This window comes from Myotis nattereri (assembly GCF_964212035.1).
Source record: "Myotis nattereri genome assembly, chromosome: 1".
Classification (NCBI taxonomy): Eukaryota; Metazoa; Chordata; class Mammalia; order Chiroptera; family Vespertilionidae; genus Myotis; species Myotis nattereri.
This window is the reverse complement of record NC_138075.1, coordinates 123,766,659-123,793,205: the sequence shown is the minus strand read 5'-3', so window position 1 is coordinate 123,793,205 and position 26,547 is coordinate 123,766,659. Positions and strand designations below refer to the sequence as shown.

The following is a 26,547-nucleotide window of genomic DNA, read 5'->3' as shown; positions in this document are numbered from 1 at the left end:
TGCTGGATTGTGCAGCCCTCTACCAGGGCCAGTCAGGAGCTGACACCTACCTGATACCCCAGACCCCCGAGCTGCTGCGGATTCCCGCCAGCCATGTATGTACTGTTTATACAGCCTGTTTCCACACAGCCCCAAGTATGAGCTTAAGATATGGCCTTTTTCCAGGTCCTGGGAGCCTTTCTTTTATCCTTCCACAGTCCTGGTCCCTAACTGTTTATGCACATCAGCCTGAAAAGAACTTCTGGCTGTGCAAGGGTCCCTTCAATATTTTCTGCTTCAAGTCTCCCTTTGAGATCTGCCCTGAGCACAAAATTGTGGTAATTTTTCACCTGAAAAGAATTTTAAATGCCACCAATTGAGCAAGATGCCGATTCATTATTTATCAGACCTATTCCTTGTACTGGGATTTTGGCTCAGAGCTGGGGGAACAGAGTAGCTGGGCTCAAGAGAATAGCTGGTTTCTTTAGTTTGTTTCTCTAAAACCCTAGGTTCATAAATACCAAGAGGCAAACCCTCACATGGAAGGTGCGTACTTAGGGATGCGACTTAATGTCAGGACAGTCCTCGGGCAGCTTTCAAAGGTTGGAGTGGAGCATCAAGAAGGGCATTCAGAGGCAGGTAATGGATATAAATATGAAGCTGAATTAGAGGGAGAGTCATGCTGACCCTGATCTCTAAAAGGCTGGGTAAGATCTTGTGTCTGAAGAGAGTCTTCTCATTCCCTGTTGGTAATAAATAAAATGCTTACTGTTGTAGCTATGATATGTGACCCACTCCTCTTGAAATATAAGATCTCTGATATGAATATTTCATGTCTGTAAAGTGACGGATCCCACCAGCAAAGGAGCTGTTGCTTTCCTTGAGGTAATTTTTCCTCTTGCTCCCCACTGCTGGCGGTACAGCTTCATAAATAATTTCTTTTGCTGAAGGAAGAGAAAGTGTTTTCTATAAACTCATTATCCGGGGCTGTTTATAGCTGTTGGAAGGACAAAGTCTTCCTTTGTCCCTCAATGTGTGAGGGCAGTGCAGACTTGATTGTACAAAATATGTTTTGTAAATGTTGTACTATTCACCTGCAAATAAACTTGGTAGCAAAAACACTTAAAAAAAAAAAAAAGATATGTCAATCAAATTTGTATCTTGGAAGAAAAATAAATTTAGAAATTCAAGGAAATTTCAAGCAAATTTTTAACAGAGTAAATTTATATAGTGAATGATTTATATATTAAAATTTTTATTACTATTTATAATCTTTTAATTCTGTCATTTAAGAAAATGTTAGTTATGCAAAGAAAAATACTTCATTCACTCTATAATCTTTAGTTAGGCCTTATTTTACATTTCTCTTATTTATTTATTTTTTGTATTAGATTTTTGCAACCAAATTTAGTAATTAGGATTTCTTTTTTTGTAATTAAAGTTAAACTATGGTAGTGCATTTTGTGTCTTTACTAAATCAGTTACTAACTAGTATCTGTTTTGTCACAATGAAAAATATTATTTTAAATTATCATTATACAATTTAGTGAATAAGTTAGATCCTTAATAACATTTCAAAGTCAACCCCACCTCTACTTTTCCTCTGCCCCTCTCCGAAAAGCCCTTCACCGTGGGTTGTTTCTTATTGAAATATACCCATCATTTAAAGTTATTTTCTTGAGTTGTTGAATGGGAAATTACAAAGGCAGTAATAAAAATTTTCAGGTCACCAAGAGTTATGTTTTATTTAACTGCTGAACTCTTGCTATTAGAGGAAAGGATGATTAGTTGTTTTCATTTACACTGTGACATTTACATTAAGCAATGAATTCTCTAGGGGTGCATTAATTTATCATAGGATTCTGGATGTATATAATAATTTGTAAACATTTTTCTATATTTGAGTATATAATATTACATTTTATTCAGCAACACAAATGCATTTTCATGTTCAAGCATATGAATCTCTCTGAATATTTATGGAATTTAAAAACTCAATGTGAAATTATTTTCAATTTTATTCTATATTTCTTCCCTAAATGTTTTTAAGTTATTCCTCTTTTAAACAAACAAAAGCAAACATGTTTTATTAATTTTTAGAGAGCGAGGTAGTGAGAGGGAGAGAGAGAGAGAAACATCTATGAGAAAGGGAAACAGCAATTGGCTGCCTCCACAGCATGTCCAGCGGGGCCCCAGCAGCAAGGTAACCTACCGTCGGAGTGTTTGCCCCTGGTGGTCAGTGCACATCATAGCGACTGGTCCAATGGTCGAATGAACAGTCTGGACACTTAGCATATTAGGCTTTTATTATATAGGATGACTATTAAGTAAATGAGTTGCAGTGAAACAGCTGGTTTTTTTGCATCATGGAATCAAACATCTGTATGATTAAATGTTTAATCATTTTCACACAAGGTAAATATAATTAAAGACTACTGTAAAACACCTTCTTCATGTTATATATTTTGTACCATTAGAGATAAGATGGAAAGAGATTGGTAATGATACCGTTTGGTGTATTCATAATTGTTCAATCTCTATGGATTTTTAAATTGATGGAAATATTTAAGATCACGTTACTGTTATCTTTGAATATTTCAAGGGTTTCCATTGTGTTCAATGGGTTAAAACTCAGGGCAACCTTAGGAAAAGCTTCCTGAGGGAAACAAAATGATTGCATGTCTACAAAGAATAAAGCACCATGCTTAGTACCTTCAGATATTATGCCTTGAAATAATTACAGCTTTTTGTAATATTATTTCTGTTTTTTTTTATTTTAAAAGAGAAACTGAGTGATATGATTATTGCTATGATTCTACCAAGTTTATAAGATGTTAACATCCTGCCTTTGCTGATAGTGAAATTGGGATCAAAGTACAGACCAGACATTCCCTGACTTAGGATATCCAACTTAAATTTTTTGACTGTATGATGTGTGAAAGCGATGCCATTCAGTAGAAACTGTGCTTCAAATTTTGAATGTTGATCTTTTCCTGGGCTAGTGATATGTGGTATAATTCTCTCCCATGATGCTGGGCATTGGTAATGAGCCACAGCTCCAGCCAGCCAGGCAATCATGAGAGTTAACAACCAATACTCTACAGTGTTTTCATTGCTTAGATGATTTTGCCCAATTGTAGGCTAATGGAAGTGTTCTGAATACATTTAAGGTAGGCTACGTTAAGCTATGACGTTCGGTAGGTTAGTTGAAATGTATTTTCAACTTAAATTATGTGTTTTTGGGGACATAACCCCTTGAAAGTAGAAGAGCATCTGCATATGTTTAGACAACTGATGAACACTCAGCACAGACCGAGGGGAAGAAATTTCTATTAGGGACTGGAAGGGGTCATGAGTTGCCGTTTTATGAAAGATATTCTGTAATAACTTCCAGAGCTTTGCCAGTTTCCTTAGTTCTTTCAGAGTTTAGTATCATCATTCAAGATAATCATTAGAGGGGGATTCATATTTCTTGGGAATACATGTGCATATAAATTAACTGTTGCCAGATTTTCTAAGACTGTGGAAGAAGGCCAACATATCAACCTGGAATTAAGAAATCGATCAGAATTTCTTATGAGATGTTTTATTTCAGCATACTATCAAGAAGAAAAGGAAACACTGGAAAAATTGTATTGTTCAAATTCCAATCTAACTGTTTTTGGCATTGCACTGGTCAAAGTATATGGACTAAAAAAAACACCTTATTAAGTTTCTTTACTATAGAATTTATGTTTTTCTGAAATCTTACATCATAAGATATAAGAGCATTGATTTGTAGTCAGATAGATCTAGGTGAAAACCCCAGCTTTGTCAACTACTAGCTATATTACCTGGCCAAAGGTTAGTTGAAATATTTCTACTCCTGCCTCTTATACCAGTATATAGGTAAATGTAACTTATCTCATTTTATTATTGAGAGGATTGCCTTCGATAATACATATTTTCATATTTGGCACACATTAAGCTCTTAATAAAAGTATTATAATAAAAAGGAAATGTTATCATTTATAAATAATGCAACCATACATAAAAAAAACTTTCGCTGGGAAATTAGAATTTAGATAGGATTATAATAGTTACTAAACTCTTCAAGCCAAAATGAATACATGTAAACACTGTTGGTCATCAATCCTTTTTTGTTGTTGTTAAGATCATTATAGGAAATATTTATGTTTTGCTATCATAATGCAATAATATAAAGCATCATTATAAATTCAAATTTACTCTTGATTTATACTACCTCTTCACTGCAAAGAAGAGGACATAATCAGAGTTTCAAAAACAATGAAGCTTCTTGTTCTAAACATTTTACTTCTAGTAATTTATTATATCTATATTCACTCATAGATACATGTATATTGACCTTGGTTAAATCACTTTATAATAACAAAAGTCTAGAAAGTTGAATTTTGACTCTGTAAGTTCATTCAGACATCTTTAAAAATGAAAAGAGCAGGAACAATAAATTTAACCTGAGTTATATTTGTATCATCTTATACACGTTTTATTTTTTTTATTGTTACACTTTGGAATTGTATTATTCCTCACTTTTGCTTCTGTAGATGAAATAAGTCATAGCCTAGTAAAATTACAATTCTTTTATTCATTTCAAGAACATTTTTATAAATTCAGCTCATTTCTGCATTTAGAATGATAGTGGTTGAGTATTAGTTGGTTTTATTACAAGAATCATGGGGGGATTAAATATTGTGTCTTAAAAAGCTAGGTCTATTATTATTTAGATTGACATAGAACCCTCAGACATAGATAGAAATCAACAATCTTCTGACAGAAGGTTAAAATACAAGTGGCATACCTGTGTATTTCCTTCATAGACTTGTGTGTTGAAATAGTTTCTCTATTGAAGAAAATACAGGCAATGCAACATAAGACTATTAGCTTCATGAGGGCAGGATTTAAGAGCTTCATTTCGGTGATATATCCCCAGGGTCATGTATCTGGTGCATAGTAGGTGATGATTATACATTTGTTGACTAAGGACATTTTTTAACATTCGCTTGAAAGTTGAATTAATGGAAATGCTATCAATAAAATTGAACTAGATATCTGTTGATTGTTTAAGCTATTTTCAATTATGAGATAAGAAGTCTCCTTCCAAAATGAAAAAACAGAATGCAACATATCTATTGAAATCAGAGCATATTGCACATTCCTCTGGAAAGCCTCATTATGCAAATCTATTTAAATTCCATTTAGTGATATCCCTGATATAGTTTGAGGTTGATCACACAGTTAACAGCAACTATATTTATCAAAGATACTTCCTAAACATATTTTGATACAACTTTTTTGTGCTTGTCTCCTTTGAAGAGTCCCTGTAACCATTCAGCCAGGTGTCGGGAAGCCATGCAGTAGCTGAGCACCCTTACTTCTGACACCAGCCTCAGATTCAGTTTTGGAGATGCTCTCACCCTGTCCGTCTTCTGCAGCAGCCAGGCAGAGTGCCGACTCCTTCACAGCAGTGAGGAACTCTTCAGGCTCCAGAAGTAAGTTAATTGCCTTCAGTTTGATCATTGCCAATGGGAGCTCCTTCCAGTTAAAAAGAATGTCCTAATTTTTGCTGACTTCAGTGGTTGAAAATAATTCATTGCTAATTGTGTTTCAAAGCTAAAATTATACAGGGTGTCTCCAAAATTGTGTATACACTTTCACAGCTGAGAGCTCAATTTTGAAAATGACATGTATTTTCATAAACACTGCCTTTATAGTTATTCAAAGTGTGTGTATACATTTTTGGGACACCCCATATTTCTTAATGATAAATGATAACCTATAGATCTATTGGGTTTTTGATGAAAAAGTACATACCCAGTACTTACATAGTGTTATTTATTTCTAGGAAAATTATTGGCAGGATAAAGGTGGATTTGCTAGTATAAGAAAAACAAAACAAACAAACAAACAAACAAAAAACCTGATAGCCTTACTTATTTTACCATCAGAAATAGAAGAAGCAAGCTAATTTTTACTCAACATCAGCTATGTTCTAGAAACTCTGCTAAGTGTTTGAGCGTATATTGCCTATGCTGGGAAATAATCCTTAGAGTGAACAATTGCTGACTTGAAAAGAAATTCTGTACATTTTGATAATTGAACACCAGATAATGACTAAGACTAGTCACATATGTATCCTATGCCTTGTGTTACTATAGAATCAAAAAATGGAATTTTCAGTAATGAATTCTCTTTCTACATTTTAGCACCCTATTGTATCTAAACATTCTCTATCCAACTCATGTCATATTGCAATATAAAAATAATTAGAAAGTGTAGAGTATATCTTAAATGTTTTGTGTCCACAATAAAAAACAGGCAATGTCTTCCCAAAAAAAAACACATAGGAGAGGTTTACTAAAAAACCTTATAAATTAATGTACAAATTAAACCAACACTAGTCACTAATTGTTATTTTTTGTCATATTTCTGGAGATACAAAATATACAATTTTTTATGTTTATGACCTATATCTTTATGGAATTTTCTGATTTTTTAGGATTGTTTCACAATGCATTACCATAATTTATATTTGCAGCTTTGAGGAATAGACAGGGGAAAATTGAAATACTAAGTTTGCATGTGAGTAAACAGATGCAGAATGAACAAGTATTTTATCAAAGTATCTTGACTAATGATTTGTAAAGATGAGATAAAATCACTGGCCTTTTGATTCATAAAAATCAAGCACTCACCCTGGCCAGTGTGGCTCAGTTGCAGTGTCATCCTATACACCGAAAGGTTGTAGGTCTGATTCCCAATCAGGGCACATACCTTAGTTGCAGATCCCATCCCCTATTGGGGTGCATACAAGAGGCAACCAGTTGATGCTTCTCTCTCACATTGTTGTTTCTCTCTCTCTCTTCCTGTCTCTAAAATCAATAAACATATCCGTAGGTGAGTATGAAAAAAAATCAAGCATTTATTCTATGACATTGATCACTTGTGGTATATGGAGATATGGGGGTGGAACTAGAAATAAAACTTTTCCTGATTGGTTGGATTATTGACTGACATATTCCTTTTGTGTCATTGAAGGAGACTTTGTGGCTGCTTATAAATATTAATACTGAAAAAAACTGAAGAAAGGGAAATCACATATAGGAAAATGAATTGAAATCAGGAGACAAATTCTAAGCTACATATATATTTTTGGGCTTTCTAATTACTGGATAAATCAGATAAATGCATTAATTACATGACTATGTTCATAGGATTTGAAAAGTCAAGACAATTTCTCTAGAAAATTCCTTACTTTCCTGGTCCATACCTATGATTCTCTTGTTTTGCCATTTTTATAGTTTACTTAGTTTACATTTGACATATTTCTTTTTATCCCTCCTTCTCCCCACTATTTGATATAGGCATCTCTTGCTGCTCTTAGGAATATATTTTTATCAAAATGTCACCACACAGAAAATGCTGTGGATGAAATTTTATAAAGAGCAAGGTTTGTTAGAACTGATATTATCTTTTGGTAATTAGGTGCTTAGCAATTGAAATTTCCTTGAGAGGAAGGGTAGAAGACACTTCATAACCTTCGTTTATTTTCCAGCATATTACAGCTCAGTATGCCAGCAATAGAAATGGCTATGCCCTTCAGAGAGCATAGAGATTGTTGTTTAAGAATTTATTTCTGAATCATGGTGCTATGGATTACATAAGTTTTAAAGCAGGAAGCCAGTACGTTTTGCTAGTGTGCTCAAAATAATGTAGAAGGACCACTTTTAAGAGGTAAACAAAAAGGATATATTAGGTTATATTAATTTATTATAGCTATAAGTGTAGTATAAAATGATGAGTCTAAGTATGTGGGAGACAGATAAGAAGTCATTGTTTTAGCATAGGTTTCTTCTATGTATATTTTATTACCTTGTACTCCTTTGGTAGATGATTTACTCATTTATCTTAAAAATTGCTTTTGTTGCTTAGGTCCTTGAGTTTTTTTATTAAATAAAGAAACTTGAGGAAGATATTCTAGATTTTTCATCTTTTATTTTCCTTAAAGAAATGAAGGACCCTGTCTAAGACTGGTTGAATTCACACATTGGAAGACATGGAAATGTATAGGGTTTGTTTCTTAAAAGCAACCACGTAAGAAACTCCAGAGATTTTATCTGGCCAACAATTAGATAATTAATGAATTTTTGTTTTCCATGAATACGGCTGACTTTTTAAAAATAAAACATCTGATGTCATGAAAGCTCTTAGCAAAGGAAATATATTTACTGATATAGATTCCCTTGTGTAAATCATAAGACTTAGTTAATTCAAATACATTTTCATTTACTAATGGCAATAAGGCCAAAGGATTTACTTAATTAACCTGGCAATAGAAGGCTAAACAGAAATAATTTATATATTGAAAATGTCTCTTCTGAGTTAATGCTTAATTCAATTTTTTTAAATAGCAGTCCATTAGTCCGTAGAAGTAGAATCTTCTTTTTCCTTCCTATTTTTTCTTTGGAGTAACATTAGGCTGAAATTCTTTAATGGAATTAATCACCCTGAAAAAAAGAGAAAGTAAATACATTCCTAATTAGGTTCCCCAAATTTCAAATAGCTCATTGAAAATTCATAGCACATCCATTAAATCCCTTTAAAAGATAAATGGAATACTGGGAACTTTCTTGGAGGAAATAATGAATGGAGAAGTAGTACAATAATGAGGCAATGGGATATCCATTAGTTATTAGTGCAGGACAGTTGAAGAGGTGGTGGTTATTATGATGGTTATGTTTCTCATATGTGGCATTTTCAATTAGTCTTGGTCAGTAAAATAGTACTTTTGTCTGTTTCTGCTATTGTTTCTGGTTTAACTAAAGCACTGATGAATTTAAACAATAAACAATAATGTCTGAACAGGAGATTTGTATGCCTGTATAAATAGATCCATATATATCTAAAGATAATCTACTATACACATAATAGCAATGATGGTCACTCTATAAAACTAATATGCCTTCTTTATATTAAGGTTTGCTTAATAACATTTTATATGTAATATTTAAAATAATTTTATTTTGCTGAAACAAATTTCCTGATGTTTAAGACTTGTAAATATCAACTCTGATAACATTAGTTGACTTATCATAATAATTGCAAACATTAGTTGATACTTTCTAATAGTTTTTAATAAACATTATTTTTTATTCTTATACTATATATTTGATATACTTTAAAAATTGTATATTCTCTCAACCAGATCAGTTTTTTATGCTTAATATCTTTAGGTAAATATTTATATACTTGAAATCATACCAGACACTTGAGCCACAAAAGCACAGTTAGAAATTAGCGTTACCATAATATGCTAACCATGAATACTAAGATGGTTACATGAATTAGGTTTAGTAATCCCAATTCCAAAAGGTAGAACAAAGAGGAAACATATTATACTATGCAGTGCTCATTTTAAAAAGAAGAGTGCAAAATTCTTAAAGAAAGCAAAGTTTTAATGACTATCATGAATGTATGTATTTTGGTCCAGTTTGATACATCCAATTTCCTAAGTGCCTTAAATTTAACATGTTGCAAACTAAGCACTTGGTTCTCCCTCCAAATATACTCTTTAGACATTTCTGAGCTCAGTATATGCCTTCACAATTTACCGGATAAAAAAAATAGGCATCATCTTGTCACCTCTCTCCCTCATTCCACAATTCTGTCACCTAATCCGGTCATATTTACCTACAAAAAAAAATCTTCTGGAATTCATCCACTTTTTTCCATTTGGGACCACCATTTCCCAGTCCCAAATAATATAATGTTGCCCCTGGGCTACTCCAGAGGCTCCTAAATTATTATAGACACAGAGGCACCTATTCTGTCTATTCTCCATAAGCAGCCAAAGAGAGATTTAGAGACACAAGACTGAGACATCATATCTCTCTATAGACAAAGTTCCTTATCATGACTTACATGCTCTTATGATTTAGCACTTTTCTAAATGCACCCAACTTATCCCACAATGCTCCCTTCCTTTCCTGGATTCCAGGAACCACCAGAAGTCCTTAGGTTCTTCCCTGTCATATGACCTCCCACTTAGGTCTTTGCATCTGTTTGTTTTTCCCTAAGGAGATCATTGCTGTCACCTATTTTTTTTTTTTTTTGCCTAGTATCTCAACAAGCTAGTTACCTCCTGACAGAAGCCTTCCTTTCTATGCCTGACCCTATTATCTTCTCTTAACGTAGTGTAGCTATAACTCATTACAATTGTATGTCTCTTTGTGGAGGTGTCTGATAATGTTGACTTCCCTGCCAGATTGTAAGCACTATACGGTCACAATCCATGTTCATTTTGATCATCATTAAAACCCCTTTTTATATTGAACACAGGCATGGATCCTCTCTCATTCTCTCTCTCATTGTGTGTGTGAGTGTGTGTGTGTGTGTGTGTGTGTGTGTGTGTGTGTGTGTTTTAAGAGATACATTTCTGAGATCTGAAAAAAGTATCATAGGAGTATCAGGGAAAGAAATTTGTAGCAAATAGGAAATGTTGGCACTGGAAAATTATTATTTAAATTTTCCCCTTTCTTTAGTAATTTACTGGGATAGTTTTTTTTAGAACTGTCATGGCTTTTGTTATGAAGTTCCCAAAACTATGATTCTACTAAAAATAGCCAGACCTTTGTGTTTCTAGAACTAACAGCAAGTAGTGGCATGAAATTCTTCTACTGAGTATTGATAATGATAACTGTTAAATAAGAATTTTCAAATGTTTAAATATGAATGTCCAACCCAAGGCACTGGTTGGTAAAACAGAGGAAGTTTCTATCATGTAAGAAATGAGCATTCTTTTATTTTTATCTGACAAAAGAAAGATTCCAAGGATATCAACTGGAACAATTTTTTTTTTTTTTTGCATTTTCCTGTTGTCAAAGTTTGACCCTGTTTACTGCAGTCTTACCATTCACAGTGGGTGTTTATTTTTCCAGTGCCATTAAATTGCTACCCTTTCCTCTTTTCAGTCTGAGCACCATTTTCAGAGACTTGTTTTCAGATAGGTGATGGATCAAGACCCTGTGCTTGCTGTTACGAAGCAGGTTCAGATGAAATAAAATGGAATTTTTGTTTAAAAAATAATTATATATCAGTACGAGTGGAAAGAGTATTACAGTGCAAAAAGAACTGCCATAGATAAATAATGATAAAAAGCTGCAAATGATCATGGGAGTTCAATGGAAAAAAGGTACTTCCATCTGAGATTATGCAAACATATCTCTTAGTAGAAGTAGACTTGTCTGGGCCACAGATACCTTTCAACATTGGGCTGTTGTTAATGTGCTGATGGATTGTGCCATTTAGGTGAAAATTCCAGAAGGTAGACAGATAATGTACAGTTCTCCCCAAAGCCCTGAAGTACTGACACCAAAACTAAAAAGGTCTCAGCTGGCAGCATGTGGCGTCGAAAGGCCTCTGCTCTCTCTGCCTACCGTTACGTAGTGCTGGCCCTGTGGGTTGCTAATACTACAGTTCTTACTGTGAAGCGTCCTGGGAAGAGGTCTGAATAAATGCTTTTCTTTAGGAGATAATGATTACATTTAGGCCCAGGAGATTGTGTCATGGGGAGAGTACTCCTGGCCGCTGACATCGGGTGCATGGAAACAATCTTATTGCAAAGCATTGGCTATGAAACCCGTTGGAAAAAATCCAATTTGTACGGACTCAGCCTTAGTTATTATCCCAGTTATTTTGATGAGCAACCTGTCCCACTGACCGAGCAGTTAACCTCCTTTATACTATTGTGAGTGTCAGTAGGGATATTTTAGCATATGTCAGATTTAGAATTTTCTGGGTAAACTGAAACATCTTTCATCAACATAAAACTGAATGTGGGCGATTTTACACCAAGAAAAACCTTGGCAATACAAAGGCTTCTAAAAGGAAATTCAAGATTTACCATATGGAGAAAGTGACAGACTGGAAGAGTCTATGTATATTGATCCTAAACACTAACTTTTATTACGGATGACGTATTTGAATGGGAAAGACACCATGAAATTTATAGTTACCACTACATGGGAAGATATGTGAAAAAAAAGTAGGAACTTTGTAGACATATCCTTACTAGCTGAAAACAATGTTAGAAAACCTATGGTGGATGATACACTTGGATAATACAGTTTTGAAAAGTGCTATGTTGGATGATATACTTGGATAATACAGTTTTGGTTCAGAAGTACTTAATGGCTAAAATGTTGAAGAACCTCCGTGGTGTTGAATATATTTTATATTTGAGAGGGGATAAATAAAGCACACCATTGGGAATATTGACAAGCAGGAGTTGAGTTATGAGTTAGTCCCAAATGGATTTAGGAATATTTACTGTGTCACTGACTTGGCATAAAAACACATTTTCCCCTCTATACAATAAACTATCAAGCAGATAAGGTTTGTCAACTGAGGAGAAAGCTTTGTTTGTGAAAGCAACATTTTTTTTCCCCTCTAATGGCTTTTCTTGGTGTCTGGCAATTCTAAATCCGTAATAAAACCTTGGCTTTCTTTTTGATCACTTGCATGCAAATATGGATTATGATGCTAAATCCTGAAGCCTTAACATACTGTTTAATATCTGGAAAACAAATACCCTTTTAAAACCTGCTTACTTATTTATGTCATGAAGATAGAGTTCCATTACAGGCACATGAGCACCTCCTGGGTTATTTCAGTGCCTACTACAATAATGATTCTAACACAAAAATAATCTGCAATTGAAAGCATACATTTATTATTTATAAAGAAACAGAAAGACAAAGTAAACTGTTTTGTAACAAGAACTCTATACTTAAAATTGAGAATTGAAAAGTAAACACTGACAAAACTATGTGTTTTAATATAATATTTTCATTTTATCAAGGTTATTTTATGAAGAATTTTTTAACATTTCTTATATGCATCTTGAAATACAACTATAGAATCTCAGAATTTTCATTCAGTATAATTAAATAATAACTCAATTACAACAGTTATAGAGAGAATAAGAGTGGGCCTGTGGCATCCATGGGTTGTATATGTGAACACTCCAGCCTGGAAAATAGTATTCAAGAATGAGTCACATAATAATGAGTTCAGAAGATATTCAACATCTGAATTACTTTTTTAGTTCCTTCTGTATTTAGCATGACATACCAATAACTTTTATTAAAGGTATAAAGAAATTCTTTAAAAATTTTCAGCAGTTCTATATTATATTGTATTATACTAGAGGCCCGGTGCACAAAAATTCATGCACTGGGAGGGTTCCCTCAGCCGGGCCTGCTCTCTCCCACAGTCCGGGAGCCCTCAGGGGATGTCCTACTGATAACTTAGGCCTGCTCCCTGAGGGCACCATGGGAAGGTGATGCCCCCATCATGCCACTGCTGCCACTGTGGCTGCCTGACGTCTGGAAGACATCCAGTCTAATTAGCATATTACCCTTTTATTATTATAGATTATATTATATTATATTATATTATATTATATTATATTGTATTACATTATATTATGAATTATATTATACTAGTGGCCCAGTGCATGGATTCCTGTACATTGAAAGGAAATTAATTAGAAGAAATGTTTTAATATCACTATTTGCCCTTTCTCTATAATAGAAGTGTGAACCAAATTCACGATCAACAATGACAAATCAAAACACACATGTGTGATTGGCGCCAGTGAGAGCTTTATATGAATCATGCATGCGTGAGTCAACTTAGCCTTTTACATATATAGAATAAACTTGCTTAATTGGACCTGATTTCTGATTTAGCTAAACTTTTTCTAGTCCAATGAAACACCCCAACTTCTCTTTCAGGTAATTGTCAGCAACACAGCAGTAAATATCAACACGAAGCAGATTATTATTGTAGACCATTCAGGAAGAACAAAGGGTAAAATATTTAACTGCAGCAGTGTTTGACTATATTTGGCACAGTGAGAAAAACTGAAGTCATTTTCAAGGTCCACCATTTCTTACTTCTTTTCAGTCGGGTCAAGTCTCTAAACTTCCTAAATCTCTGTTTTCTGGCTAATGAAAAGAAAACAGGATTCTACTAAATCTCCTATCTACCTACTCCAGGACTTCTATAGAATCAAATGAGATGAGGCAAGGAAAAATGTTTCACAGACATTTGGTTAAAGCGTAAAATTTTTGCACCTGGCTATAAAGCAAGTTGTGTTCCTGGGCTGAAGAAACTCCAAGGAAGCTAGTCTCTAGGGAGAGGAAGCCAGGTGTTGCTATGTGACATCATTACCGGGTGCCCACAGCCACCATTTCTGGGCTGGGCTGTGGGCCGCATTTTGCGCCATGGGGTCTCGGCAGCATTGGCTGTGATTTGGTGGGCTGTCACTCTGGGGTGGTGGGAGGGCCTGTCCCACTTGGGGGAAGCTGAGTGTTGCTTTGTCAGCACCAGGTCCGCAGTGCTGTTTCTTTGTAAATGGTCAGTGCATGTCCCTGTAGCTCCTGTATTGAGCATCTGACCCCTGGTGGTCAGTGCATGTCACAGTGACCCGTCGGATGATTGGAGGGACACTTAGCATATTAGCCTTTTATATATATAGATTATTTTTGTTATTCACTATAAATCAGTATCAACGATTTCTAAATATTTTGAGACAAAATCCATACATAAGACTCAATATGCAGTTGTACAAGGGTATTCATGTGAAGAGATCTATAGTGCCTCATTATGAAAACTAATGGTAATAAAGGAAGATAATGAAGAAAATATCAAGTAAAAATCTGATAATTATTAAGTCAAAGTAGAGCTCATCCCTATCTAGTCTAGTAGTATCCTTAGATTTTATTTTTGCTACATGATACCCATGATAAGAAGTAAATATTTTGTTCTCATATATTTTAGACCTCAGAAATTATCAAGTCTGTCCTATAGACCTAAACAGGTGTTTCACTCATATAAGTTTTTTATGCTTTTTTTCCTCAGAATATTTCTTAAGTCACTTTTGGAATAAATCCAGGCATTAATAAAATACTAACTTCAGTTAAAAGATAGACTACTCTATGAAAATCTCTAATTTAGTCCATTCAAAATAACAAAAACATATACAAATTAGCAATGTACTTTTATGCAAGATACTCATATGAGAAACAACAAATATCAGTTATTTAATTTTTTAATGAATACATCAAATATGTTATAAATAACAAGAGTGGTAAGTCCACGGCACTGGGGATACTTATGAGAAATGGCTAGTTAGAGATATTTATCTCTTGCTTCTGTTTTCAGTATTAGGTGCATTTTGACATGCTGCAATCAATTCCTTGCAAATTAGTAATCTATATTTAGGACATATAGTGATTTCACTTACTATATGTAGCTTATGCAGCATTCTATAATCATTCTGAATAAGTAGGACAAAGGGAAAGAGAGAGAGAGAGAGAGAGAGAGAGAGAGAGAGAGAGAGAGAGAGAGAGAGAGAGATATCAGTTTGTTGTTCCACTTAAAAAACTTAAACTTCCTAAGTTGCTTCTTGTGTCTACCATGACCAGGGATTGAATCCACAATCTTGGCATATTGGGAGGACACTAACTAACTGAGCTACCCAGCCAGGGCATGATTTTTCCCTTTTTTAATGAGACATAGATTCACAAGATATGAATAACACACAAGCATGCTTCAATGTCAGCACCAGACCCTTGACTCTCAAAAGGGCATAAAAGAACTGATATTTTAGTCCCACTGGGGAGCAGTTAACAGACACTAAAGGAGAATGAAGTGTTTGGGATTGTGGAATTGTTCCTACAGCTTGCAGATCCCCAAGGAAATGGAACCCTATCCCCTCTGGTCATGGAAGGAGCACATGTATTACAGGGTGTACAGGTACCATAGTGGCGGCCTGGATGAGAGTGTGTTTCCTCAAACTCACTGGAGAGGTAGTCATTAAGTGCTCTCCTTTATGGTGCCAGCTGAGAGTGTTCTTGAGTCTCATTATTGTGTTTTGATGTTTGATGGACATTCTGGAGCTTACCTACGCTAGCAACCCATACATAGATTTTAAATATGGATGCTAGCGACCCATTCCACATTTCACATGTAGTGCAGATGCCTTAATTTAGTGTACTTTATTGTCAGCAGATTTCATCTGCTCTTTTTGTATTTATTAATTTTAGTCTTTAATTTTAAGGGACAGTACAGTGACAAAAAATGTAAATCATTTGTACATAGAAGAATTTGCATGAAGGACTTCAAGATCCAGGAAAGAGTTTGTTTCAGAAACTACTTATCCAGATAAAATATTTTCATTTAAATATGACAAAATTTTCAATAATTTCTTTTAATTTTGATGTGTGTGTATATTTTGTGTGATTGTATGTCTGTTGTTTAAGCAATTGTTCTCTGCTATTGAAGAGATAGATATTTTGTATGTATTCATTCTTTTAATATTTTGTATTTTTCACATGTTTTATGTAGTGTGGAGATTAAATTGGATTTGGAGTAAAGTTCAGTTCTATTTTATTTTGCCATACTTATAACCAATTTCCTGATATTGTTTCCTGAATAATCCATACTTTCCACAGTGAACTGAAACTAATTCTGCCATACAAAGAGCTTTCATGTATGCATAGATATAGTTCTCGCTTTCTACTTTATTTAATTGTAATATTCATGACCCCTGAACAAATACCATACTGTGATTTAATTATTCTATGTATAAGTCTTGAAATATTGTAAAATGAATGAATCCACTCTTTCCATTCCTCCTTCAAAATTTCCTTGGCTAATGTTGATTCTTTATTCATTGTCCTTTTTCAATTTTGGGAATAGACAATATCAGTCAAAAATCATGTTGTACATTTTATTGGAATCACATGTAATTTTTCTTTTAGTTTAGGAAGAATATATATGTTTAAGTTTTTTAATATTGGATATATTTTCAATAATTTTTCGTGTCCTATGATAAGGTTTTAATCATTTATCTTTATGGATATTGCATTTTGTTTCTTCACCTTAAGCAATCCTTTTGTATTTTTGCAAATACTTCAAACTGTTACATTTTCCAATTAACTGTGTCTACATAGTAACATTGCTTTTTATCATTAACTTCTAAGCACTTTTCTGAATTCTTACCAGTTTTCATAGTTTGTAGTTGTTCCTGCATTTATGTAATTTTATTTATAACATATATAATAGTGTTGTGTAAATGTGTGTTATATTATCATTATTTAATTGAACAGATTAGAAGATCTAATATAATAGTGAATGCAAATGGTGATTATGGCCATTTTTATATTTTCTCCCCTTTAAGGGAAATGTTATAATGGTATGAACATTGTACTTAAAGGCAGAAATTATCAAATTGAATATAAAAGCAAGACCCAATGTTATTTTCCTTAAAAGACAGCCACTTTGTATTAAGTCATGCAAATAAATGAATATCAAAAAAGTGAAAAAAGATATATCATGTATATATTAATCAAAAGAAAATTAACAGCATTCAATGAACAAACAACTAACTAGGAAACAGAGATTTAGAGGAATATTCCATAATAACCAAGGTATAGACTTCTTCCAGAATACATGATGATACTAAATGCACATTCAAATATTAAGAGAACTTTGCATATGGAGAAAAATAAAGGCAAAACATTTTTAGATGAACAAAAGAGAATATATGTCAGAAGCCCGCCTGGGTTGCAGATGAGATCCTGTGTGCTGGAGACAGCCTATCAATGTGTTTTTCTCACATTGATGTTTCTCACTCTCTCACCCTCCCTTCTTTCTGCTCTCTCTAAGAATCAATTAAAAAAAAAAATCCTCCATAATATCCTGGTGTGGATTTACAAAAAAACAACCCCCACCCCCCAAAAAAAACAAACAAGATAAATATAAAAGTAAAGTTCATGACTTTAAGTTGAAAGACTACTTTGTTTATAATCAAACATGGACACGAAATCCAGGAGTATTTTGAAACACACGATGTTGGAAGATTGTCACTATCAGAAATCAAAACTTATTGTAAAGCTACACTAATTGTGACAATGTGGTATAGGTATAGCTACAACCAAGTAGAGGGGTAGAACATACAGTGTCCCAAAACATTCTTCACTTTACTGTTATACTGCACCATGTTCATTAGACATTGTGTCCATGTACACATAATTTTTTTTAATTAAATCTTTATTGTTCAGATTATTACATTTGTTCCTCTTTCCCCCCCCCCCATAACTCCCCTCCTCCCAGTTCCCGCCCCACCCTCCGCCCTCACACCCCACCCACTGTCCTCATCCATAGGTGCACGATTTTTGTCCAGTCTCTTCCCGCATCTCCCACACCCCTTTCCCCCCCAAGAATAGTCAGTCCATTCCCTTTCTATGCCCCTGATTCTATTATAATCACCAGTTCATTCTGTTCATCAGATTATTTATTCACTTGATTCTTAGATTCACTTGTTGATAGATGCATATTTGTTGTTCATAATTTGTATCTTTACCTTTTTCTTCCTCTTCCTCTTCTTAAAGGATACCTTTCAGCATTTCATATAATCCTGGTTTGGTGGTGATGAACTCCTTTAGCTTTTCCTTATCTGTGAAGCTCTTGATCTGACCTTCAATTCTGAATGATAGCTTTGCTGGATAAAGTAGTCTTGGTTGTAGGTTCTTGGTAATCATCACTTTGAATATTTCTTGCCACTCCCTTCTGGCCTGCAAAGTTTCTGTTGAGAAATCAGCTGACAGTCGTATGGGTATTCCCTTGTAGGTAACTGAGTTTCTTTCTCTTGCTGTTTTTAAGATTCTCTCTTTATCTTTTGCTCTTGGCATTTTAATTATGATGTGTCTTGGTGTGGTCCTCTTTGGATTCCTTTTGTTTGGGATTCTCTGCGCTTCTTGGACCTGTAAGTCCATTTCTTTCACCAGGTGGGGGAAGTTTTCTGTCATTATTTCTTCAAATAGGTTTTCAATATCTTGCTCTCTCTCATCTTCTGGCACCCCTATAATTCTGATGTTGGTACGCTTGAAGCTGTCCCAGAGGCTCCTTACACTATCCTCGCATTTTTGGATTCTTTTTTCATTTTGCTTTTCCGGTTGGGTGTTTTTTGCTTCCTTGCATTTCAAATCATTGACTTGATTCTTGCGCTCCTCTGGTCTGCTGTCGGGAGTCTGTATATTATCCTTTATTTCAGTCAGTGTATGCTTAATTTCTAGTTGGTTCCCCAATATAACATCGAGGGTCTCATTAGTTTTCTTGTAGATCTCATTAAGTTTATCGGCTGCTTCTAAACAGTTCTTGAGAGACCTTAAAAGTGTGGTTCTGAACTCTATATCTTCCATGGACAATTTTGTCCTGTTTCTTTGTCTCCGCATTTTGTTATGCTTCCTTGGTGCACCCCCTAGTGGTCTTTGTTCGCAGTCTTATAGTTAAGTCTTGTTGTAGCTAATTCCAGGGAGGGTTTGACCTCCAGGCCAAGTGGCTATGAGAATCAGCTGTGTCAGCAGTGAGAGAACTTCTGTCCTCTAGGGAGGTGCTAATCTAGCCTTTGCCTGAGGCTATCCAGCAAATGCCTCTGTGCAGGGCTTGGGCGGGGCAGGTCGCACAGGATCAACAGGGTGGGCCGGAGAGAGCAGTTATGGCAGCTCTCAGTCCTGTCCCCAGGGGCTCTGCCTCTCTGAGTCCCAGCAATGGCTGCAATCCTCGGAGAGAAAGCTGCACTCGCTCTGACCGAAGCCAGACAGTCCCGCTTCTCCTGTTTGAGCCTGGGTCCCTAAAGTCTCGCCTGTATCTGGAGCTCAGAGTCTGCGACTCCCTCCCGATTGAAAACGCCAACCGCGCCCTCCGTCGCCAGCCCGCTCCGAGCACTCCGCACTCCGCACCTCAGAATTTGACTTCAGCACTGTGCCTCCTCTGAGTGTCCGTATGCGTTTCTCTTTCCTCCTAGTTGTAGGACTTCCACTCAGCCAGCGTTCCTGTGGTTCTGGGTGATGTCCCTTCTGTTTTTTGGTTTCACTTTTGAAGTAGTTGTTCAAAGCAGCAAACTCCGGCGTTAACCTATGCCGCCATCTTGGTTCTCCCCAAATAAGTAATTTCCATGTACACATAATTTTTAAGAAAAATTACAGAGCACTGCATTGGGGTAAAGAAAAAACATTTTATTGTATATTAAATAACTATTAATATAAGAAAAATAAATCTAAATCCTACCTTCCACCATATATAAAACCTATACCAAGTGGATTATAATGTAAATGTCAAAGGCAAAGTAATTAAGCTTCTAGAAAATAGCATAAGACCATTCATGATTTGGAGACTATAGCTATCTTCTACATTAAATAAAAATTAGGAAAAGACTTATAAATTAAATAATATTAAAAGTAAAGACTTGTCTTTATCAAAAGTTACCATTATGAAATTTCAAAAAGAAAAACCTCAATGGGACATATTTGTCACACATACTTGAAAAAGGACTTATACCGAGTTACATAAAATCCTTCTATAATTCAGTGAGAAAAGTTTGACTAGTGCCCATCAGCAAATGAGTGGTACATCTACACAATGGAATACTATGCTATGGTAAAAATGAATGAACTCTTACCATCTGCAACAGCATAGATGGACCTGGAGAGTATGATGCTAAGCAAAATAAACCAGTCAGAGAAAGATAAGTATCACATGATCTCACTCATATGTGGAATCTAATGAATAAAATAAACTGATGATCAAAAATAGACACAGAAACATAGAAGCATGAACAAACTGATGAACTTCATAGGGAAGTTTTGGATAGGGGGAGTGTGTGTGCTGGGGGAGAGATTAACCAGGGAACTTATATGTATACTAGGGGCCTGGTACACAAAAATCGTGCACGGGGGTGGGGGGTCCCTCAGCCCAGCCTGCCCCCTCTCACATACTGGGAGCCCTCAGGAGATTTCCTACTAACGGCTTAGGCCGGCTCCCTGCTCCCCTTGGGGAGCAGGCCTAAGCCACAGTCTGGCCTCCCTTTGTGGGAGATAACCGGGCTGATCAGGGGAAGGCACCAGCCCCATCACCCGCTGCTGCAGCCACTGCCAGTCACCACAGCCACCAAGGAGTTTTCATCAACACGGACTCCAGTCCCTTCACCATGAAAAAATGACAACTTTCTTTAGGCATTTTCAAGATGTGTCTTTCATAGGATATGACATTTCTTTCTTTCTTCCTTTTTTTTATCCTCACCTGAGGATATGTTTTCATTGATTTTTAGAGAAGGTGGAAGAGAGAGGGAAAGACAGAGAGAAACATCAAAGTGAGAGGAACACTTTGATTGGTTGCCTCCTGCATGAGCCCTGCCCTGGGCCCCAGCCAGGGAGGAGCCTACAACCTAGGTACATGCCCTTGGTCAGAATTGAACTCAGACCCTGCCATCAGCAGGCCAAGGCATTATCCACTGAGCCAAACTGGCTAGGGCATGATATGACATTTCTTAGCCCTGATGCAGCGGACCTTCGTTTTTTTTCCCAGGAGTGTGGTGGAAAAACCCCAGATCACCTTTTTGGATTCTTATTACTGAAGTTAGTAAGAATATTACCAGTGGCATACAGGGAGCTTAGCCAATGACAGGTCAGAAAAGGTATTTCCTCTGTAGTTCACACTGATCGCCATCTTGGCCCCTGCCCAGTCCTAAAGCCTCTGGGCAAGGCTTCAGGGCTGGGCAGGGGCCCCCCAGCTCCCTCCAATCACCGGTTCTGCCCCTGACCAGGCCTAAAGCCTCGGGGCCTGGGCAGGGGCCCCCCATCTCCCTCCGATTGCTGTCTCGGCCCCTGCCCAGGCCTAAAACCTCTGGCCGAGGCCTTAGGCTTGGGCAGGGCCCCCCTTGGCTCCAATCACAGGCTCGGCCCTGCCCAGGAGCCCCCTGGCTTAGGCCCTTCCTAGGCTGCTCAGGGCCTACACGGGGTCTACCTTGGAGTGACCTGGGTGCCGATGATGTTCCCGGGACCCAGGCCACTGGGTGCCTATGTGTGCAAATTAACTGCCATCTTTGTTGGGTTAATTTGCATACTCATTTGATTGGCTTGTGGGTGTAGCGGAGTGACACCAATTTGCATGTTTCTCTTTTATTAGGGTAGATATGCATAGCCCATGGACACAAACAATATTGTGTCAAAGGCTTGTGAGGGGCCAGTGCAGGGAGAAGAGGGTCAATAGGGGGAAAAACCACAACATGGACATCTGTAATACTTTCAGCAATAAAGATAAATAAAATTAAAAAAAAAAAAACATTCAACAGGGGCAAAGTTTTACAGAGGCAGTGCATTAAAAAATATTTAAAAGAATTATAAATATACAGAAAGCTGCTAAAGCTTATTAGTCATCAGTCAAAATGCAAATTTAACCTCTAAACCACCCATTGGAATGGCTACATTTAAAAGAACTGACAGAGCCTGACCAGCTAATTCAGTGGTTGAGCTTTTACCTAAGAACCAGGAGGTCACAGTTCAATTCCGTGGTCAGGGCACATGCCCAGATTGCAGGCTGGATCCCCAGTGTGGGGCATGCTGGAGGAAGCCAACCAATGATTCTCATAAACATCAAATATATATATATATATATATATATATATATATATATATATATATATAATTCTACATAATAAAAAGCTATTATGCAAATCAACCAAACAGCAGAACGACCAGTCACTATGATGTGCACTGACCACCGGGGGTCAAACTCTCAATGCAGGAGCTGCCCCCTGGTTGTCAATGTGCTCCCACAGGGTGGGCACTGCTCAGCCAGAAGCCGGGCTCACGCTGGCAAGCACAGTGGTGGTGGTGGGAGCCTCTTCCACCTCTGCGGCAGTCAGACATCCCCTGAGGGTTCCCAGACTGTGAGAGGGCACAGGCCGGGCTTTGGGAGCCCCCCACCCCCCAGTGCACAAATTTTATCAAGGGATATATATCCATCCCTTATCCCTGAAATTAATAAAAAGACATTTTTTAAAAATTAAATAAATAAAAAGATAGACATAAATACTGTATGATCTCGCTAATATGTGGAATCTAAAACCATCGAACTCACAGAAACAGTAGAATGCTAGTTTCCAGGGGCTGAGCAGTGGAGAAAATAGATATGTGTTGGTCAAACGGCACAGACTTTCAATTATAAGATGAATAAATTCCAGGGAGCTAATGTTCATTATGATGACTATAATTAACAATTTTGTATTGTATACTTAAAAGCTGCTATGAAAGTAGAACTGTAATGTTCTCACCATAACACCACCAGCAGCATAATCATTATGTGAGGTGAAGGATATGTTAAATAAACTTTTTTGGTAAACATTTCACAATATAAAATGTGTATAAAATAATCATAATGCATAACTTTAAATATTCACATGTTATATGCCAATTATATCTCAATAAAGCTGAGTAAAAAAAGAAAAAATTTAAAAGACTGATAAGGTTTCAGATCCAACATGGAAATTGTCTCTCTAATTCTTATATCATAAAAGAGCTGAACAAATATTAAAAAATCAGTGATTCTTGTATGATATATAATCAGAACATTATATGTTCACGTTTGGGGTTCAATTTTTCATTTTGCTTCTTCTTTTCTATTTTTCTCATATATCCTTCATTCATTTTGCTCCTCTTTTCCTGCCTTTTAGAAAAGTTACATATTTTTATGATTGTATTTTATTTTCCTTATTGGATTATATAGTTATACCTGTTTGCTTTATTTTTTCAGAATTTGCTCTAGGGCTTAAAATTCTTTAACTTATCAAAATTTACCTTTAAATGATATACCATATCACATATAATGCAAGAACCTTTGTATCCATATTTTCACCCCAATCCTTACTTCCAGATATGTTATAATTCTTACAGCACATGGTTATTAGTTCCCATTTAAACTGCCAATTATATTTTAAAGAGATAAACACTGTGAAAAATACTTTTATTTTACACATATTTGCCATTTATGTAACTTTCTATTATCTAGTGTCATTTTCCTTTTATCTAAAGAAAATCTTTAATATTTCCAATAGTGTTAAGTCTACAGGTGATGAATTATTCCAAAAGTATGTAACTATTCATTTTTAAATCCTAATTGTACTTTCTTTTTCTTTTAGTACCTTTCAGATCTCTATCCACTGCCATCATCTTTTCATAGTTTCTGGTAAAATATATTCGCATTTTTCCCTATTTTCTGTATCGTATGAATATGTGTTGGAGTTTTTCTCTTTATCAGAGTTTTGCTGAAAATGTATTCAATTGTGGCTTGGTGTTGTTTACTTAAATTTCTTTTGCTTGGAGTTTGTTGTGCATTTTCCATCTGTTGGTTTATGATTTTTTTTATATCATCTTTGGAAACATATCAGCCATAGTTGCTTCAAATTTTTTTTGCTTGGCAACTTTTTTGAGATTCCAACTACGCATATGTGAGACTGTTTGATAGTCTCAGACTACTGATGCTCTGTCTGTATTTTTTCACTTTTGGTTTTGTTCACCTCATTGTTTTTATGGTTAGTATTTTTCTGTCTTTGCTCTATTTTGTATAGTATTGATTGCTATGTCTTTCCTTAAATTTATTGGGGTGACATTGGTTAGTAACATTATATAGGTTTCAAGAGTACCATTTTATGGTACATCATCTGTATATCACATTGTTTGTCCACCACCCAAGATCAAATCTTCTTTATAGTCACTAAATATTTCTTCTGTACTGTCATTTCTGCTATAACTAATAATCTTGTGTGTTTTTAATTTCTTAAAATATGTTTTATTGATTTCAGAGAGAGGGAGTGAGAGGGATAAAAATATCAATGATGAGAGAGAATCATTGATCAGCTGCCTGCTGCCTGCCCCCAGTGGGGATAGAGACTGCAACCCAGGCATGTGCCCTGCTATGCGTCAAACCATGACCTCTTCATGGTTCATAGGTCGATGCTCAACCACTGAGCAACATCAGGCAATGGTATTTTTAATTTTTGATATTGTATTTTTGATATTGTATATATGGTCTGTCTTGTGTGCCTTCCATTTTTGTTCTCATTGTGGCCATGTTATCCTCTAACTTTTTGAGCTTATTAAACATCTTTATTATAGCTGTTTTAATATGTGTTATTTGCTATTTTCACCACTTCTTTCTTTTCTGCATCTTTTTTATTGATTGAGGCTTCCTGTTTTGTTTTTGTTTTTTTAGGGGGGGGATGGGGTCATATTTTCTTACTTCTTTGCATTCCTGGTAATTTTTAAGTGGAAGCCTGACACAATGAATTTTATATTGTTGGTTGCAAGATTCAAGGGGATTCTTAGACAGATCTCTGGAACTCCCCTTATGCATCACCCTCTCTTCTGATAGCTGCATACATGTTCTAGACTCTTGACCTCCTGAACTCTGATCACTCTCGACACACTCAGGAAGACTGCTGGCTTCTGTTAGGGTCGCCCTCCCTGTGGTACACCCTGGAAACTGCACCATGGGCAGAAAGTGGAGGCAATTTTAGGAATAACTTCAATTTGCTATTTTTCTTTCAGGAATTATCTTTCTGTGCTACCTGTTAACCAAAATGAAAAAAAAAAAATGTATCCTATTTTTGTACATTTTTTCAGTTGTTTAAAATGTGGGAGGGTATATTAGTCCTGTTTACTTCATCATAGCTGGAAGTAGAAGTCTATTTTTTTCTTTAATTTTTTAGAATAAAGTTTACTGGGCAATGTAATATGTTTGTGGATATTTCAATTAATTTCATTGTTTTCCAATTTTCAGTACTTCTTTCTTTGAAGGAATACAATATGTTTTTTCTTACTGCCGTTTAAATACTTGTGAGTTGCTTTTATATCAGTTTTATGATGCAACTGTTCTGGACTGAATATTTGTGCTCCCCCCCCCAATTCATTGTAGAAGCCCTAAACCCCGTGTGATAATATTTGGAGATGAGTCTTTGGGAGGTAATTAGGATTAGATGAGGTCATGAGCATTGGGCCCTCTTGATGGGAAAAGTGACCTTAAATGAAGAAGTACCAGAAAGATTGATTACTCTGAAAACCAGGACCAGAATCTGATCATGCAGGCACCTCATCGCAGATTTCCTTCCTTCAGAACTGTGAGAAAATCAATTTCTGATCAAAGAGGAGATCAGCCTTCTGTTTACCAGAGACAGAGTGGGGGGAAGGGGATTGGAAAAAAGTGGTCGAAAGATACAAACTTCCAATTACAAGATGAACACTAGGGATGAACATTATGATATATAAGACAGTTGTTAGAATAAATCCAAAGAGTTCTCATCCGAGAGGATTTATTTTTTCTTTTTGTTTTATCTATATAAGATGATGGATGTTAACTGAACCTATTTTTCTAATCCTTTCACAACATATATAAATCAGACCATCCTGTTGTATGCCTTAAACTTATACAACGATATATGTTAGTTATTTACAAATAAAACTGGTAAATATTTTCTCTTTTTTAAGCCACACAGTACTTAGAATTAATTATACTTTAATATTTAAAATGGTAGGGGTCATAGGTTTTCTTGAATCTCTTGATACCCTCTAACAGCTCTAAGGGATATTGCTTATTATATCTTTAAATGGTGCTTCCTCCTTTTTGTCTGGAGTCAGTTTTTCTAGG

The 26,547-nt window shown here is 35.7% G+C and overlaps 1 protein-coding gene across 1 annotated transcript in view; it reads left to right on the top strand.

Annotated features, from left to right (window-relative positions):
- LRFN5 (leucine rich repeat and fibronectin type III domain containing 5) overlaps positions 1-26,547 on the top strand; it is a gene marked incomplete at both ends in the record, with an annotated part of 293,934 nt that overhangs the window by 138,732 nt on the left and 128,655 nt on the right. Inside the window, one exon of the mRNA XM_081110418.1 lies at positions 5,314-5,489. The remainder of the gene's footprint in view (positions 1-5,313; positions 5,490-26,547) is intronic.